The 20101-nt window shown below is 47.9% G+C and overlaps 1 long non-coding RNA gene across 2 annotated transcripts in view; it reads left to right on the forward strand.

The window, feature by feature from the left end:
* Window positions 1-20101, forward strand: part of LOC123375515 — a 105457-nt gene that overhangs the window by 59467 nt on the left and 25889 nt on the right. The window contains exons 2-3 of one of the 2 annotated variants that reach the window (XR_006581495.1): window positions 8608-8781; window positions 18989-19088. This is a non-coding gene — a long non-coding RNA (uncharacterized LOC123375515). The remainder of the gene's footprint in view (window positions 1-8607; window positions 8782-18988; window positions 19089-20101) is intronic. The other variant, XR_006581496.1, reaches the window with a different exon arrangement.

Here is a 20101-nt window from a genome sequence, read left to right on the forward strand (position 1 = left end):
GGCAGTGGGCAAATTTACGGAGTCGGTTCCTCAGGACTCCTGTTAAGAGTTTGCTGCCCTCCTGGAAAAAGGGAAGAAGGTGGCGAGAGCTTCCCTCCAGGCCTCGTTGGATGTAGCTGACTCCGCAGCCACGACCCGGGCCTCAGGTGTTGCCAAGAGGCATATTTCATGGCTCCAGTTATCGAGCCTTCCCTCGCAGCTGCTGCACACTATACAGGACTGGCCCTTCAATGGCAAGGGCCTGTTCTCAAAAAAAAAAACAAAAAAAAAACTGACCCTAGGCTGCAAAGCCTAAAGGACAGCAAGGTCGCTGTGTGCTCCCTCTCGGCATGCACACGCCGGTGACTCAGCGCCGACCTTTCCGCCCCCAGCCTCACCGCCCTTACTCTGCGCTTAGACAAAGACAGGGCTTTGCCAGCGGGCGTCGCTGAGGCAGTCGTAGGCGTCAGTCAGGACCCCAAAGCAATTCCTCTTGCAAGAGGGGCGGACGCTCCTCACCATTGGAGCTATAGAGGAGGTACCAAAGGACGAAAGGAACAACGGGTTCTACTCCCACTAATTCCTAATCCCCAAGGCGAAGGGAGGTCTTAGACCTATCCTAGGCCTGCAGGAACTCAACGAGTTCATGGTTCGCCTGAAGTTCCGCATGGTATCCATGGGGACCGTCATCCCATCCTTGGATCCCGGAGACTGATATGCCGCCCTTGATATGAAGGGCATGTATTTTCACGTCGCCATTTATCCTCCACACAGAAGGTACCTCCGGTTTGTGGCCAACCGTCATCCTCTCCAGTTACGGTCCTCCCGGTTGGCCTCTATACAGCCCCAAGTGTACTCAAAGTGCATGGCTGTAGTCGTTGCCTCTCTCCGCCACCGTCGGGTACACGTTTTCCGTATCTAGACAATTGGCTCATTCGAGGGACCACCAGAGCCCAAGTTACCAGTCATGTGGGCGTCGACAAGGATCTATTCCTGCGTCTAGGCCTGATGATCCATATACAGAAATCCGCTCTGATTCCCACACAGGGAATAGAATTCATTGGGGCCATCCTGGACTCCAGTCTTGCCAGAGCCTGCTTACCTCAGCCTTGGTTTCACACGATGGTAACAATTATACAAGGTCTACGGACCTTCCCGAGAACTTTGGCTCGCACTTGCCTAGGTTTCCTGGGTCTCATGGCTGCCTGCATGTTTGTAACCAATCGTGCCAGGGTTCGCCTCCGTCCATCTCAATCATGGCTCACCTTGGGGTGCCACCCGGGCGGAGACAGCATAGTCAGGGTCACCCCAATCCCCCTGAGCGGCCCAGGCTCCCCCGACTGGGGGTCGATGCCCTCCCTGGTGTGTGCAGGGATGCTGTTCCATCCACCTCACCCCTCGGTGTCCCTCACGACGGACGCCCCATCTCTCGACTGGGGGGCTCACCTGGGTCAGTTTCGCACTCACGGCCTTCGGTCGGCTCCAGAGCTGGCCTTGCACATCAATGTCCGGGAGCTGAGAGCAGTCTGCCTTGTGTACCAGCCATTTCAGCAGCACCTGCAAGGCCGTTGTGTCTCGGTGTTCACACTCAACACAACGGCCATGTGTTACATAAACATGCACGAAGGAACACGGTCCTCCCCTCTTTGCAGGGAGCTATCCGACTCTGGGACTTCGGCACAGCCCAATCGATAGACCTGGTAACGTCCTTTCTCCCAGAGGTCCAGATCACTCTGGCGGATTGCCACAGCAGATCCTTCAGGTTTCTCAAGTGGTCGATTCCTCCGGACGTTATCCATTCCGTTTTTCCGGAAGTGGGGCTTTCCCCGCATAGTCCTCTTCGCTGTCGCGAGAACGGAAAGAGAGAGGCAAGTTCTGCTCATTCTAAGACCTCTCCCTGGGCTCGATCTTGGAGGCTTTCTAATGCCGTGGACGAGCCGTCTGCTGTACGCTTTCCACCGTTTCCGCTAGTTCAAGGTTCTGCTAAAACTCCGCAGGGACAGAGTGCTCCTTATCATGATCGCTCCGGCGTGACCCAGGCAGCACTGGTACACCATGTTGCTAGGCCTGTCGGTGGCCAATCTGATTCCCCTGCTTCTTTGCCCAAACCTCATAACGCAGGATCTCGGCAAACTTTACCATCCTAACCTACAATCCCTGCACCTCACAGCATGGCTGCTGTGTAGCTAAACTGATCCGAGTTACGTTGTTCTGCCTCGGTTCTACAGGATTCTCCTGGGTGGTAGGAAACCTTCCATTCCGTTAATGTATCTGGCCCGCCAAAACCTGGGTCTTCAACCTGGTTCTAACCAGTCTTATGCCTGCCCCATTCGAGCTACTGACAACATGTTCGCTGGTGTACCTGTCCTGAAAGACAGTTTTTCCTTGTAGCCTTTGCATCATCCAGACAAGTCTCCGAGCTTCAGCCTCTCATGCTGAACCCATGGTATACTGTGTTTCTCAAGGGCACGGTGCAGTTGTGACCACGTCCGGCCTTCCTCCCCAAAGGTGCTGTCAACCTTTCATATCAACCAGGATATCTTCCTTCCGGTCTTCTCTCCGCAGCTACACTCGTCGCGAGGGGAGCACATTTGCCCTCCCTAGACGTCCGTAGGGCGCTCATATGCTATCTCGAGCGGACAAAGCCCTTTTGTAATGCCCCACCTCTTTGTCGTACTGGCAGACCGGACGAAGGGCCTACCTGGCTCCTCCCAGAGGATTTCATCTTGGGTGACAGCATGCATCCGCACCTCCTCTGACTTGGCCCATGTTCCATCGAGCCACCTTACTGCACATTCCACCAGGGCTCAGGCTTCTTCTGCTGCCTTCCTGGCTCTCTTCCCCTTCCAGGGGATAGGTCGTGCAACTACCTGGTCCTCGGTCCACACCTTTGCCTCATTGGTTCGACAGTCTAGAGATGATGCAGCCCTTGGCTCAGCAGTTTTGCATTCTGCAATATCTCACTCCGACCCCACCGCCTACGTGAGGCTTGGGAATCACCTAACTGGAATGCATATGAGCAATCACTCGAAGAAGAAAAGACGCTTACTCACTGTTGTAACTGTTGTTCTTCGAGATGTGTTGCTCATATCCATTCCAGACCCGCCCTCCTTCCCCACTGTCGGATTAGCCGGCAAGAAGGAACTGAGGAGCGGATGGGTCGGCAGGGGTATATATTCGGCGCCATAGCGGCGCCACTCCAGGGGGCGCCCAGCCGACCCACCGAGTGTTGCTAGGGTAAAAATCTTCCAACGAACGTGCACGCGGCGCGCACACACCTAACTGGAATGAATATGAGCAACACATCTCGAAGAACAACAGTTACAACGGTGAGTAACCGTCTTTTCACTGTTCCCGTTACTTGCACCATACAGGACATGTCGGCCAAGATTGCCTTTAGAATCCAGTGTTTGGGCAGCCAAGGCGTATTAGGCATAGATCTACTCAGGAAGCTTTGTGTAATCGTGGACCTTCCAACAGCCAGCTGCTCCAATTCACAGACCAAGACCAGAATGGAATGGTAGCTGCTTCCCACAGGGTTGCAGCCCTGAAGGCCCCTAAAAACATTGCACATTCCTGTTGGGAAGCAGATGTGACCAACTTGGCTCAAAGGTACCCTGTTGTTTTCGCTCAAAACAAGCTCCAGTGCGGTAAAATCCAGGCAGAGGTACAGGTGGATGGTCCAGACTCAAAACCCCTTAAGCAGTATAGGTACCCTGCCGCTGGCGCAGAGGGTTTCACGCCCACCATTGAGGCCCATCTGCAGCAAGGGGTACTGATCGAGGCGGAGAGTCCCTGCAACTCTCCTATTTGGCTGGTTTTGAAGGCAGACCGAGAAACTTGGCGCTTGACAGTTGACTACCGGAGCTTAACTGCGTGACACCCATTTTAGCCCCAGTGGTTGCCAAATATAATGACATCATGGCTGCAATCATAGCTGGTGCCAAGTGTTTTTTTGGCCCTAGATCTGTCCAATGCCTTTTTCAGAATCCTCTTGCACCGGTCCTCTTTGCACAAGTTCGCCTTTGCTTTTGAAGGAAGACAACTGACGTTTATTAGAGTTCCACTGGGGCTACACAATACACCTTCCATCTGCCATCGATTTGTGTCAGCAATGTGGAAGGCCCTGAGGTAACAGCAGTATGTATTAAGTTACGTTGATGATATCCTTGTGGCTACCCCTACTCATCAGGAAAACCTGGAGGTCTTGGATGAAGTCTTAGGAAAGATCCGTGAGACAGGCTTTGTGGTAAACCCAGCCAAGGCTCAGATGGCTTTGGACAAGGTCATCTACCTGGGAATCCACCTGGGTCCAGAAGGATGGAGACCAGATCAACAATGGGCAGGGTTGGTCTGCAAACTCCCTGCTCCTCGTGATGTGTCTGCTCCCCGGTTCTTCCTTGGCTCATAGGGTTCTACCAGGAATTTGTTGAGAACTACGCCGAAGTAGTCAAGCCATTGTATCAACTGCTACAGAAGAGCCAAGCAGTGGGGCGAGAACCATCAACTAGCCTTCTGCACACTCAAATGGGCTTTAACTAAAGCGCCTGCACTTGCCTACCCAAAACTTGAGTGCCCATATCACCTACAGCTGGCTACTTCTGAGAACAGCATTAGAGCGGTCCTGTTACAAGACCAAGGGACTGGACTGCAACCAGTAGCTTATGGCTCTTGGACATTAAGTGAGATCAAAAAGCAGTTCAGTCCTTGAGAGAGGGAGGTACTCGCCCTGGTTTGGTCCCTTAGCCATTGGGAGTATCTCGTGGGGATGTCCCCCGTCATCTTAAGGACATCCCATACACCAGTGAGGTACGTCCTATCTGGCAGAGTCAATGAGGGTAGGGTGTCAGCCCCTCGCCTGGCTAACTGGACACTCAGCCTCATAAATAAGAACATCATGGTGCAAAAATCCCCCCAACTCTGTATATTACCATATGCGCTCCTCGCCGAGTGACAGGAGCACAAGTGTCCATTACCAGCACCTGATCCAGAGGTTGCTTCACCTTTTAAAATTGAAGCTGACTTCAGCAAGGTGAAGGAGCAACACCTAACCATATGGGCAGTTGACGGGAGCAGCTTCTACCAGGATGGACATCCCAGGACTGGCTATGCAGCCTTCCAGCCTTCGAACTAGTGCATGCTGCAAGGCACATTGAGGCCCCACTCGGCCCAAGCGGCAGAGATGGTAGCTGTAGTGGCAGTCCTACACGAGGAAGACGGAGATGCCAACATCTGCATCTGCTCGGACTCGGAGTGAGTAGTCCACACTCTGACCTGCTGGATGCCCGTTTGGATGCAGCAGGACATGAAGTCAGCAGATGGGAAACTGATCAAGTATGCTGCATATCTTTGTCATGCGTGGGACCTGGCTTCTAGTCAAGAAGGAGCCACAGTCCTGTGCAAGGTAAAAGCCCACAGCAGAGACTTGGCAGAAGTATCCCGACTAAACCACTGAGCTGACTGCCTTGCCAAGGAAGCAGCACTCTTAGGGGACGAACACCTGTGGACCTTGACTCCTGAACCAGTAATGCGGGTTCAGCATCAGGACATTGACCTAAACCAGCAGGTGGACATAAAAATGTTGCAGGAAAAAGACTCTGATGTGCAGGACCTCCTGAAAAGGGAAGAGGATAGAGGTTACTCTAGATTCAATGACGAGCATGGTCTGCTCTTGACCCTGAAGAACTCACAGGAGGCTTTGCCAGTCTTAGTGCTACCATCATGTCTCCGTAAGGAGATGGTGACTCTAGCATACAACCAGGGTCACTTTGGCACCAACAAGACTGCAGACCGGATCATCGTATGGCCTGGTGGTCTGACCTGAATAAGGACGTAACCCTGTACATCTAGTCTTGCCTGAGCTGGCCCGAGAATAACATAGACAGCCATGTTATTAAAGGTCCTATGCAACACCACCTGGCTGAAGGTCCATGGTACAGGATACAGGTTGACTACATTGGACCTCTCCCTGTACCAGCCGTGAGCACAAATACCATCTGGTAGTCGTAGATATATTCATGAAATGGGTCAAGGCATACTCCACCCACAATTGTACTGCTACCACTACTGCCAAGATCCTCCTCAATGAGACCTTTGCATGATTCGGCCTCTCTGCATCAATAGACTCGGATCAGGGACTGCATTTCGTTGGTGAAATGACCAAAGTCCTCTGCCAAGCCCTTGGAATCAGGCAGAGAGTCCATGTGGTGGGCCATCCTCAGAGCTCAGGGATCATCGAAAGGATGAACTGCACCCTGAAAACTGCTCTGAGGAAGATCATTAGTTCATTGGTAAGGGACCTAAAACTCCGATTGGTCCTGATGGCAGTACGATCCAGTGTGGCATTGCATGGTTTCACGCCAAATGAAGCTATGCTAGGCAGGCCTATGAAACTCCCGGAACTTTGGTGGGTGGGAGGGCAACCCCTGATGAATACCAACCCAGACTGAATATAGATAAGTACATGTCAAAGATCCTGACTGACATAAGTGCCATCCACGAGGTATGGATAGATGGCTGGAGCACGTAAAAGTAACAGAGTGGGACATCGGGGACTGGGTAAAGTTTAAATTTTACTCAGAACATGGCCATACTCTGAGCCTGAGGTGGGTGGGACCAGCCTCTATCATCAACAAGGCCAGCCCATGCATTTATCAGATTGAAATCTCAGGTAAGTGTGGGAAGAAAACCAAATGGTTTCATTCCAGCCAAATGAAGGCTTGGAAGGGCGCTGGAACTGGGAACGGGTCCTAATACATGTTCTCTGTTTCTGCCATAGGAGTCCCACTTCTGTCCTCTCCTCCATTGGCTAATATTGTGTCTGATCATTGTACATAGTGTAAATTTTCTTTGTGAAACCAGGGGATCATTTCTGCTGTAATTATGGAACTGCTGTATTTACCCAGGAATCTGCAAGCCATAAGTTTATCAGAGTTGTCCATGGTCAAGGCCCTTTGGATGGGTTAACCCCAGTAACCCTGTTCAATTATCTATTGGGGCCTAAATGTGTTTTATTGTGGGTCCTGGAGAAGGAGGGTTTCCAAGATTCTATAGTGGGCCAGGGGTCAGGCTCCTATCTAACTACTGTCAGAGATGCTGGTCCATTAGGGAAGGTAAATCAAGTCCCAAATGCATGCGTGTTGGAAGTCACCAATCCACAGGTAAGGTGCTCTGGTGGACTGCTCACTAATAGTCCTTCTAAATGTATTTGTTTTTCCTCCAATTTAAGTCCCAGCATCCAGGAGGGGCTTCTCACTGTTAAAATTTCCCTGAGTTTGCAGTTCTCCCATCCTGTTACAAATCAGACTGCATACCCCGGTTTGTTCCATCTTACGTTAATTGTACCAGTAATTTACCCCATTTCTGTAATAGTTCTAACAATGTGAATGGGTTTTGCTTGGCTCAAATCCAAAACGAGTTTATTTCACGATGTTACGAGGACATTGACATTCTCACCAACACCAGCTAATCTGGAACGTGGTATTTGGTAGGTCCATATGGTACTATACAAACAATAGAGGTTACTGTCATCCCTAAGCCTCTAATTAGCCACACGGGCTCTGTTGTGGTCAACGAAAACTTAAGGTGACTACTAATCTCAGACCTTAAGTACTCAGTGAAGAGGGCTAGTGTCAACATGCAAACCCTGGTAAGCAGCATAGAGCCCAAATGCTTACCCTTGTAAAACCTATTGTCCAGGGTTGGGAAGCTTGGATTCAGGGTGCTTAGTGAAGCTATCGGGGTTGTGGGAAAAAAAAGATCTGGCTGCCAAGATCATGGATGGTGTAGAAGCAGGATTGGGTTTCATAAGCTCCCTACGTATTGGATCTCTGGCCTTACAGGTCAATAATCTGGGTCAAGAAGTGGCTCCCGATAACCAGCCACTGTCAGCAGCTCTAGACAAAATAAGAGACCTAGAGTACAATCTGGCTGATGTAATCAAGGCCTGGTATAGTGCCCAGAATAAGGATGTCAAAAGAATTATTAGCAGCATAGAGGGTCTCCAGGGAAACACCTCGTGGGCTCTGGCATGCATCCAGATACAAGTCTGGCTGCAAGCAGTATCTAGTGGCATTTTGAGATCAGGATTTCAGGGCTCCCTACCAACTGAGATAAGGAACATCATGCTCAAGCATGTTTCCTCCTTTAAGAGGGAACACCATACTTGGTGGGAACTCCTGGATTTTATATACAATCCATATATGAAGGTAGCCACTGCCAGAGTACTTATAATAATGAATGCCACCTCAAAGTGGGCCTATCCCTTGCTTCCTCTTGGCATTAATGCCAATGGCACCACCCTGATGCCCATAGATGTACCAAAATAGGTAGTTCAGGAGGAGATAGACTATCACGCAGTAGATGTTGGTTCGTGTCTATGGAAGCCCAACCAGGGATACTTGTGTCCACATGGGGTATTCTTAGGTGCACACATTTGCTTAAATATTGATGAAGGTAAATGCCATTATGAATTGCAGCCTCAATCTGTTTCCCATTCCCAGATAGCGGTCATTAATGATCATTGTGTATGTCTCAGGAGTTATTGCAAAACATTTATTGTAAATACCTTTTATACTATAGATAATGACATCCACCCTAACTTGTGCTTATAATTTGTCCTAACCATAGAGGGGTGCGATGTTAAGTTTCAATCGGAAAGGATGACATCTAGAAATATTCGAACTGCATAGTATCCTTACAACCATGTTGAACTGCTGAGTCTGGGACTGAACATCTTGTTCATCAGCCAATTGATGGAGCACCCGGACCTCACCAGGCATGTTGATGAGGTTGTAGAACGAGGTAAGTCAGCTATGCTTACCATTCGCCACTCATCAGAACAAATAGAAGCAGTCCTCAAAAGAGTGCAGAGGACAGCAACTATAAGTAACTGGTAGAGATCTCTGTTTGCTGACCCCACCGAGGCTGCTGAATCCTGGCACTCATTGGTGCATCCTTTTACAATTTTGTTTTTGTTGCAATTTGTTATGCTCATATTGCATTTGTCACAATACAGGTGGGCTCATAACAATTTCAGGAAGGTAGACAAGAAATCCAGGTGTACCACCCTACCTGGGTGTCAGCAAGGTGTGTCAGCATCAGATCCCAATGTTTGAAGGGAATTCTTGCTGACAAGGAGGGGACTTGTAAGAGGAGAATTTCTGTATTTCTGTTTTGGCATTAATACCTACATGCCATCTTGGCTGCCCTTCTTCCCCCTCCTTAGCTGTAGTTTTCTGCCCTTTCTACCGAAAGGCAGGCAACCGGGCAACCCTGTGACATGTGATTTGCCCAGTAACAGCAGGACATGTAAGGGTTAGCACATCAGAGGAAAGGGGCTGCCGACCTGAGTGGCAGAGTGCTGGATCATAGCAGTGTGTTCTACTCAGGTGCATAAGCCAGAGCACCGCGCCTTAGGGTTATGAGAGGGATTAACACACTGCTAGCTGCCACCCTCTCATCTGGATCTTACTTGCACCCATGACGATGCAGGGGAGGAGAATAAGAATCACCAGCATCAATCAGAGTTACCACCTAGCTATTGCCTGAGGTGATCCTGCTGAGTCACCTGGTTGGTTCCAGACCTGACCTGCGTCGTGAGGTCAGGAGGCTCCAGACACAAGCTGCAAGAAATGGTAGAGACCTTTTAATTCTTCCATACCCCTTACCTGGGACCTGTCTTGGGAAGGGAGTAAACCCTTTTTGGTCACAGTCAGTATAGTTATAGTGTCACCTTTACCTATTTACCTTGCCCACCTGTGTTGAGAGTCCTTTATAGCATACCCCATTTACTTACCTTGTTTCTAATAAACATACCTGCGTTTTACTCCTGCACTCCCTTGTTGGTTTTTATTGTGGGTGATCTTAAATGGTCTCCAGACATCCTAAAACCAGTCAACAGTGGTATAGTCTATAATTAGATTTCACCAAGTCATTATCACATGTGCACTCCTGTATTACTATGTGTGAGTCTTAGCACGGAGTCACAAACTATTCCCTGAGACTCTCTAGTGCATCTTGCCACTCAGACAAACTAGACCTTGTGATGAGAAGTTATTAAAACCCCAAATCACCTCCCATTAGGTTACTCCCAGTCCCAAAGGATTGGTCACTTACCACAGGTCAGTGGATACTCTCGATCTTACACCAAAGATAACACTGGCAGCCAATTACTCTGGTAAACTAACTAAAGGTTTATTAGCTAAGAAAATGAAATGAGAGTTATTGAGAAGTTAAAGTAGGTAGAATATATTAACAGGTGAGTCAACGTTTGTAAATCCAAAATGTTAGCAGAGTTGTAGTAATCTGCAAGATTTCCAAAAGTTCCTTAGGGTTACCCAGAGAAATTCTGGGGATCTTTCCACTTGTTCAGTATTCCACCCTGTTAGCATCCAAAACAGTTCAGAGATACAGGATCCTTCCCGGGACTCATTCTTATAGCTGTCTTGAATGGAAAGCAATCATTACCTCAGCAAGTGTTTCCATCACAGCATGGACTTTTCCTTTGTTGACTAAACACAGACAGGATCTGTGGATTTCCCATTGTCCAACGCAAGGACTCATACTTTGAAATTAGCATGCTTCTTCATTTACAATTCCAAGGCTCCAGTCCTGTTTGATGGGCAATCCAATTACAGATACACTTTATTTACAACAATCTAAACAATCTTTCATTTGTTTTCATGAAGTAAATTCTCACACACACACACTTTTGATCCAGGGTTAAGTACAAGGATATATATAATGTTAGGCAATAACAACCAACAGGTAAATGTAGTGTACTGGGGTATATGCCATGTAACTGTAATGTGATAACATCCCCCTTTGTTCTATTCTAACAAGTGAATTGGCCTATACCTACTAGCCCATTTAAAAACAGGAGTACTTGTGGCACCTTAGAGACTAACAAATTTATTTCAGCATAAGCTTTCGTGGGCTACAGCTCACTTCTTCAAATGCATAGAATGGAACACACAGACAGAAGATATATATACATACAGAGAACATGAAAAGGTGGAAGTACCCCATGAAAGCTTATGCTGAAATAAATTTGTTAGTCTCTAAGGTGCCACAAGTACTCCTGTTCTTTTTGCGTATACAGACTAACACGGCTGCTACTCTGTAGCCCATTTAACATTTCTTTGATATTCACACACAAGTGAACTGGCCTATGGCTTTGATTTGAGCTGGTCTGTCAGCAACACACGACCCACAGGTGATAACAGTGGTGCTACATGGGGCAGCAGGAATACGGGCAACAAGCTGAGGAATTTATCTCCAGCAGAACATTAGCTGTAGCAGGACAGGTGAATTCAAGCCAGCCTGGGACCTAAACAATGGGTCAGAGCCAACACACAGACAACTCAGCAGGCATAGATCCCCACTGTGCATGGGAGGAAAGCACCACTGACTGATGTCTCTACACTGGAGCTGTGGACGTGAGTATGGTCCACTGTTTTGCTACATCCAACCAAGGGATCATGTCTCCAGCCACTGACCTCTAATTGCAGTGCTGTCTTCCTTTCTGTGCTGCTCATTTTATGACCTTGCCAGCATCCCTTCCCCTTTGATGGCATTGCCATCTCTTGGACAGGTTTCTCCAGCCTCTGGCATTTCATTTAAGGATGGATTGCAGCTGCTTTAACTTGTGCATTTGGATGTGAGAGAGGGTTTCTTGGTGGAGAAGGGTATGCCCTGCTTGGGCATATGCTCCTGGAAGAAGAAACACATGGCACAGCTGGTAAAATTCCAGCTACCCTATATGTACATACTCCTTTCCCCTTCCCTTCTTACCCAGGTTCTTTGTGCAGCAGCCGATCAGCCACTATCTGATAGCACTGTGCCAGCACATCACAGCACTGGTTTTTTTGTGCATCAATCCTTTTTGGAGGACATGCCTTTTGATGGACCTTTCCTCCCTCCTGCATGGGTAATGCTGTATCTACTTGTAGTATATTATTCAGCCACCAGATGTCTGTGCTCTGCATTCAGGACAGGAAATGCATGAGGGTACCATACCCAAAGGAAACTGCAGGTGAAATTTAAGGAATGATCAGAATGCAATGGCCTAAACTGGAATGTGGCTAGGAATCTAGGCTGCACTGACAATGACCCACCAGGAGCTCAGATCCCAACTCATTTGAGATGAGCGCCCCCTAACACCATGCTGAGGCTCTGCCTTGACTTAGATGGCAGGGCCTCGTCACTTCTACAGCATTTTATGTTTCCCTTGAAGGCCTCCTAGCTGAGCACAGACTCAGGCCAGTCCTATTTACCTTGTAAGAACCAACAGGATTACACCACCTGGTGACAAGGCCGCAGGCCATTTTAGCTGCCATCCAGCAAAAACGACATAACCAGCCCCCGCATGAAAGCGTGCCTGTGATTTTTCTAGCCTTAATTACAGAATTTCCATATCATCAACTCCCCCATGAGTCAGTGCTGACAGGGAAGGCTGGGGCTACAGACCTGACTGCTGCCATCTGAGAAAAACTGCTCCATCCAGGGGACAGCTCTCAAAACGTTATTTTTAACTCCATTTCATAAAGCCTGTTCTGTATAAATATATTTTAATTAATTAATAAACGGGATGTAATGAATTCTGGCAGGGTGACATTTGAGCACAAAGTGAGGCTTAAACAGATCCTGACATGCATTAGCTGGGAAAACACAACACACACACATGCACGCACACCTCTTCGCTCATTAGAGATGTTATGTAACGTAGAGGGGTGTCCTTGGGTTGGAGGAGAGAGGTCATTTTTCACAAGGTTGGGGTGAAAAGTAGGTGCATGGGCTTCATAGAAGAGCCAGTTGGTCAATTACTCATGAGTTATTGCATCCCTATCCTGCTACAGAAAGGAAAGAATTGCTCACTTTAAGAGAGAGAGCTTGACAATGAAATGCCATCCATAGATACTTCCCTAGTGAGTGCAATTCTCTGGAAAGTGCCACAGAAGCCATGCTGAGGAACCATCCCCAGAAGGCGGATGGGAGTTCCTGCAAATCACCCACTGTCCAAGGGGACTTTGTCAGGAGCTCTCTAAAGTTTATGGTTTCTTGCAAACTTATGCTTCCAATTTCAGTTCATGCCCTGGCAATTTCACATTCAGCTTCAGTTCTGAATGAAGTCCATAGCTCAAAGCCAAGCTCAGCAATAAGGTGCCAAGTTGGCCTGGTGGTGTGAAGACACTGAGTTTTGCATGGTTTCTACCTGAAATAATATATCTGAGCACTTTTGCTAAAAATTAGCCCAGGTTTTGTGTCCCTTGACAAGCTAGGTTGGTGTTTTAAGTCTATAACAAAATATGAAATCAGGCAAGAGTCCTGAGGTCTGGTCTCCGACATACCACTCCCTTGGGCAAGTCACTTTAGCGCTCTGAGACCCAGCAATGTAGAATTCTGTATTCTTAGGGGATTAATACCAGGCTCCCAGAAACCTGGAGCACAACAAGAATACGGGCAGACTAGAGACCCCCTTTCTGTCAGCTCTTAGCTAATGTCCCCCAAGGCTGTGAAGGAGGAGGTGTCAGATAGGGACATCTCCCGACTGATCTAAATGGCAGTTCAAGAGGCTTCACTCTTTCTACTAGAAAAGAATAGCAAATAAGCCTGGTTAAAATACAGAACCCAACACCCAACCTTGAGGGTTGAAAAAAAATGAGGGTAAGTTTTTAACTGGGTGGCTTTACATTTGTTTTCTTCTGCCCCTTTTGGCCCTGGTGGTGATCGTCAGTGGCAAAAATTTCAGGAGAGAGTTTGATCTGACAGTGGGCGCTGGTACAACCAGAAGCAGGAGTGTGGTGGAACACTCTGTTCATATGAGATTTCCAGCTAGTTCCCAGAAGCATCTCTGAATGTTCTGAGGTTCTTTCCTCCCAGCTCAGAACTAGAGATAGGCCTGAGCCTGTATAATTTGGATCCAGGTTCTGGACCAGATTTTTGAACCCCCATCCAAAGTTCAAGACTGTCTAAATATTGGGGTCACTAAAGCCCATTGCAGGGAGAGGAGCCACCAGTAACCCCTATGGCACAGATAGATCCCAGCTATGCTTCTTGCCCCCTTGGGAGAATGATGTGATATGAGCCACTCTGTTGGATTCCCCCATGCTGGAGAATACTCAAGGGTCTGAGTTTGCTCAGCTTAAATCTGCTCTATACCCATCAGGATTGGAGCAATTTATTGATCGTGGGGGATTTTCTTGCCAAGTCGCTCTTGCTGATGGTCTATTTAGATCATAAATTGAGTTGGGAAATATGAGCCTTATCTGCTGTATTACAGTGGCATCTTGAGGTCTCAAAGAAAAATCAGGGCGCGGTTGCACTAGGTGCTGTACATAATCTTAGTGAGAGACTCTCCCTGCTCCAAAGAGCGTCCAGTTTAGCAGATCATCAGCACAGAAGCATTGGCTGTTTGTAAGACCCGCTGCAAGTAAATTCCCTCTGGTGCAAAGCAGCTTTAAACGGAGCTTCCCAAGCCTCTTTTCCTGGAATGAAGACGAGGGATGTGGAAATAGATTTCACTCTCTCCCTTGATGGAATGGCTTGATAGTCCCAGCCTGCCCCTGGGGTGGCCATGGTTTTGCCCTCCTTCGCCCAGCAGGGTTATTGTCATCCTTGCCGAAGTTTGACATTTTACACTTTAACTAAGCACAGCCTTAGGCAAGAAGCTGCTAAGAGACAGATTTCCTTATTAAAAGAAGATGTCACCAAAAGAGCAAGCCAACAAATATACCACTGCTCAGAAACAGCCATTAGACTGGGAGAAAGGAGGCAAGAAGACAGGGAAGTGAGGGAGAGACAGAGCTGGGATGGGTGGCGGGGTGGGGCAAAACAGGCTGGCAGACAGTCCTGCCTGTACAACTTGAGGACACATAGGATGATGCACCCCAGTGTACAGGGCTCCATAATGAGAAATCATCTGAGGTCTGAGTCCTATTTGGTATTCTAGGATGGCGATATCAGGTGTCAGAATCGGACTCAATGTTTGTGGCACTTGCTGGCTGTCCTCAGTTAATTATCTACAGTGTGTTGATGTTGGTGTGATGGGCTCTGCGCTCTTGTGTAGAACAGCCACATGTAAGCAGTGGGGAGGAGCCGCTCACAGTCTGCGCTTGGCTAGCATGACAGCCATAATGCACAACAAGGCCTGTGCTTCATACCCTCCCACCTCAGAGGCTGCCGCTGCTTCTTCTTCTACCTTTAGTTCTCCCTCAGGGAAGTTTTGACCTAGGGTCACCAGACAGCAAATGTGAAAAATTGGGACGGGGGTGGAGAGTAATAGGAGCCTATATAAGAAAAAGACCCCAAAATCGTGACTGTCCCTATAAAATAAGGACATTTGGTCACCCTATTTTGATCTAACAAGCCAGTGAGATGCAGTGGACCGTGATTCAGGAGAACTGGGTGCTATTTCTGGCTCTGCTATTGACCAGTTGCATGACCTTGGGCCAATCTCTTCATCTCTCTTTACCTTTGTTTCTCCTCTCATCCCTTGTCTTTTCTACTTGGCTTGTAAGATCTCTGGGGCAGGGACTGTTTCTTATCATGTACAGTGCCTAGCACAGTGGGCCCTGATCTCAACTGGGGCCTTTCAGCTCTGCTGAATCAGTAACGATGACTCACACCTTTCAGTCACTGATGGGAAACTAGGCCTGTGATGGGTGGAGGATTTGAAAGCACGAGATACCAGACTCAGACAGAAAGCTGAGGGCAGCCGCTCTCTTTTATTGGAGTGAGTTCGCTAATGTGCCTTTTCCCCATGTTGCTGACAATGGTATTTTGCTCCCCTTTATGGAGTTTAAGTGTAATACACTTAATAGCAGTTAGTGATGTCAGTGCTCTTTGGTATAGCAAATCTCTGGTGTGAGATAATCCTAGTTAATGATCAGCATAAAACAGATAGAGGTCAGTATTTTAACGTTGCTATAAATTTCACATTCACTGTGATACTGTTGGAAGGAGGTGATCCCATTAGCCTTTTCATTGTATTGATAGTGTGTACCGTACCCCACGGTCAGCCTGCACGGCAAAGCTCTCCAATTCGAGAGCTCCCGACACTGCCCTCCTTACCTGGCACATGCTGGCTTAACTCCATGGGGAGAGGGTGAGCTAACTTCTCAGCATGTAGCGCCTGCCCCCGTCACACGCTGCAGCCTCACTCAGGCTGACACCCTGTAATGGAAGTGAAAGTTTTGCAAGGCAAGAAGAGAGATGGAAAGACACTGTTGGCTTTCTCCCCACAGCAGGTTACATGTTGTAAAGGCCAGTGCAATATACATGTCAACAGGCACCTTGGGGTACCCCAGATCGCTCCAGAAAACTCTGGCACAGCTATGAATTATGGGCCAGATCCCCAGTTGGTGCAAATTGATGCCACTCAACTGACTTCAGTGATTTGCACCAGCTGAGGATCTGGCTCAAATAGAGTTGCTGCTTATGATTTGATGTAGAGAGAGAGCACAAAAAACCAAACCAAACAAAAACAATCAATGAGACATTATAGTTAAAAACCAAATTGCATAAAATTCAGGAAATGCAATGTTTAAAGCTCCCCCAGGAACATTAAATCAGCAAGCAGTGCACTTATGCAGTGGCATCACTACTGTTTATCCTCTTGATTTTAGTAGGGTTTTTGACACAGTTCCAAACAAACTAAGGGAAATGTGGTCTGGATGAAATTACTCAAGGCTGGGTTCACAACCAGTTGAGAAGCTTGTATTCAGCAAACAGTTATCGATGGTTTGCTGTCAGACTGGGGGTTCATATCTAGTGGTTCTACTGCAGGGGTTTCTTCTGGGCCTGGTACTAGTCCATATTTTCATTAATGACTTGGAGAATGGAGTGGAGCATGCTTGTAAAATTTGTGGATGACACCAGGCGAGGAGGGGTTACAAGCACTTTGGGGACTGGGGATTGGAGTGCACCGATTGTAAAACTGCAAGGTGAAATTAGGGCTGGCATTGCCCCGAGGAAAGTGCTGGACCAGCTGAAGGGTTTGTGGTGTCAGGGTGGGAGCTGACCTCCAGCTACCCCCAGAAAGACTCCTGGAGACAGGAGCTAATTAGATGGCTCACAGTCCTGGGTACCCCAAGAACTGTCACAGGGAACTCCTCCCCCAGCCATTTTGTGAATCTAGCCCTTAAAAAGTGCCTGGAAACAGAAGGTTTTTGGTTGAACAACATGTTTTGTTCAAGCCAAAATGGATTTTTTTTCACGTACCAAAGTTTTTTGGATTTGGTGCAACCCGAACCAGCTCTCTCCCCCCCCACCCCTTTTTTCAGGATGACCAATGAACAAAAAAAAATCAGTTATTCACCCAGCTCTATTTGTAATGCTTCTTTTCGGGCTAACACCATCATTCCTGTGATGTTTTAGTCCTTAAATTACTGATACGCACTCAACATCATCTCCAGTTTAAAATCTGGGAATAGCAATGAGGATTAAAACCCCAAGAGTTTTGGAAGGGGTATAAACCCTCAGGCTTCAGGGCACAAACCAGCCTCTAACTAGTGAGGGTCAGAAAGATTTCCTGAGGGAAGGCTAACTCCCCACTGCCACTTCAGGGCTTCTTGCACCTTATCCCTAAGCAGCTGGTCCTGGCCACTGCTAGAGACAGGACACTGGATTAGATGGCGCTCGTCTGATCCAGGCTGGCATTTCCTATCTATATATGACAGTTCCACATTGTACAGATTATAGATGGAGCTGATCGTGATGCCTAAACCTAAGGTTGTCTAACACTTGATAAGTCGTTGTTTTCAGTTGCTTATAAACTTTGCCAAGCAAAACACCAAGCTGCTTGGGCTGGACTTTTTTCCATATTGGGTGTCTGCCTCAGATTGACATTTGTGTGTGAAGGTTTCCTCAAGAAATGGTTTAGCCATTTGGGAGAACGAAGTGAAGGAAAAAAGGTAGTTTTGCCAATGTTAATAATGTTCCCAACTATTTATTTGAAGAGTTATAGCACCTCCTGGGTTTGAAGCAGGAAACTGACATTTTGAGAGAGGCCTTTTTGACATAGCGGAGTTTGACATAGCGGAGTTTACATAGCCTGTTTACTGTCTCCATGAAAATCCATTCAAATTTAGCCTCTGAAAAATTACCATAGTCACACAGACATATGTAAAGGCTTGCTGCTAAAATCTCTGAACATTCTATCTGCCTTGAGTATGCTCCAGCCCTGCTGGCCTCCCTGCATCTGCACAGAGCATGTCCTCAGCCCAACTGACCTTGCAGTGTTACCAGCCCCAAGTGTTCAAAAAAAAAAAAAACACGAGAGGTTAACAGCCAACTATTGGTGCCCTCAGCTCAAGTGGCAGAGTGCTGTGCTAGGGTTCTAAAGATCCTGGTTTACAACCCTGCTGATGACTTAGCAAGTCCTTTTGGTTGTTCTCTCTTTTTCCACCTTCCCTTTTGGGGAAAAAAAGCTAGGAAATTCCATACAAAATGAGTGTGATAAACAAGATAAAAGCTGCAAATTCATTCCCTGAAATGTAAGAAAAGGCAGCGTTAACTCTGCTGCATTGTGGTATAGTCTTTAATTACATGATTATTATTATGCTATTTATCTACATCTATTTTTACCCTCCATGGTGCAATGCTTTACACAGGGGGTAGCGGGGAGACAGTTCTGAGTGATTCTATACTCTTGATAATTTAACACCCCAATAATTCTTCCAGTGTAGTTACCAACTCTACTGCATTGTCATATGTTTAAAGCCCAACTGGGCACTGAGAAGGCTGGTGATGGGTCACTAGCTTTTGAGAGGACTTTTCTTAGCCCAGCTCTCAGGGGATAACACAGAGTTGATTTCGCTCACAAGGTGAATCTCAGCTCAGGCTGGCCAATCAAAAGGAAGGAGACTCTTTGGGGCATTCCAGAGGAAGTGAGACAGGTTCAGCCACCGGTGGGGAAGAAGGGGATGTTTGGTATTGTTTGGTTGATGTCAACCTCAACATGGCCTCTGGTCTCCTGCATTCTCATCGCTGATGCCACTGTTTTTTCCAGGTGCCCGTACCTCTGAAGAGAGATGGCCTCACACCAACCTTCCTCCCATGGAGGACAAGAGATCCAGATTGATGGCCTGTGCAAGTGTTCTGGGCAGCAGGTGGGTTCACTGGAGAGGTTCTCCTCCTCCTCCAGAAGGGGTTATGTGCTCCTCATTCATGAGGCCGACCTGGAGTTAGTATCTCCCTGTGCATGGCCTGGGGGAATGGAGAGGGTGAACAGAAGGGGTCAGAGCAGGCAGCTACAACAGGAGAAGGTGCTTCCACTTGCTCTCATAGGTCCAGCTTTGAGTGAGGTGATGAAGCCTCTTACACATCATTCTCATCTTCTCTTCCTTCCATGCCTATGCAAAGTCTCTCTCTCTCCCTCTTAATTCTCAGCTTCAGTCCCAACCCATCATTAGTATTAGTAGTAAATATTTATATTCTGGTAGCACCCAAAGGGCTAGGGCTGCATTGTGCCAGACACTGTACCAGGCCCGCTGACGGGAGGGTGAGGGGAGTCAAAGGGGGCAATTGCCCAGGGGACTGGGCAATTTAAAAGGGCGAGGGGGCCCCCAGTCACTGCCATGAGCCTCGGGCCCTTTTAAATTGCCTGGGCAGGCCTCAGGGTTCCTAGGTGCGCGTGGGGTAGTATCGGCAGTGGCAAAGGCAGCAGGGAGGGCATGTGGAAGCCTGGCCATGTCGGAAGAGTGCAGCCGGCAGCAAGCTCGCTGGTCACCAGCCAGCACAGGTACAGCACCTGCTCTAGGGCCAGGAATTGCTGTTGGCGAGCCTCCACTGTACAAACACACCTTGCCTTGAAATGTCGCTTTGGCTCTATGGTATTGCTCCAAAGAACTGGGCTTTAGAAATCATTGTGCTACAGGATTCTTTTTTGTTTTCCTCTCAGCTGGCTGGATAGACAGAGCTGAAATAAAAGGTCCCTCCAGTTCTTGTTCACATGTCACAAGAAAATGTATTAATGAACCAGTTATCCCAGAGCACGTTTGTTGCTTGTTACCAGCAGTTAATCTTCTACTGTGACCTGTTTGCTACTTGACTGCCCAAGAACAGGGTGACCACAAGCCATTGCTAGGCTGTGTTTAGGGTTGACTGGGATGGAATGAGGAAG

This window comes from Mauremys mutica, chromosome 8, assembly GCF_020497125.1.
Source record: "Mauremys mutica isolate MM-2020 ecotype Southern chromosome 8, ASM2049712v1, whole genome shotgun sequence".
Taxonomy (NCBI): domain Eukaryota; kingdom Metazoa; phylum Chordata; order Testudines; family Geoemydidae; genus Mauremys; species Mauremys mutica.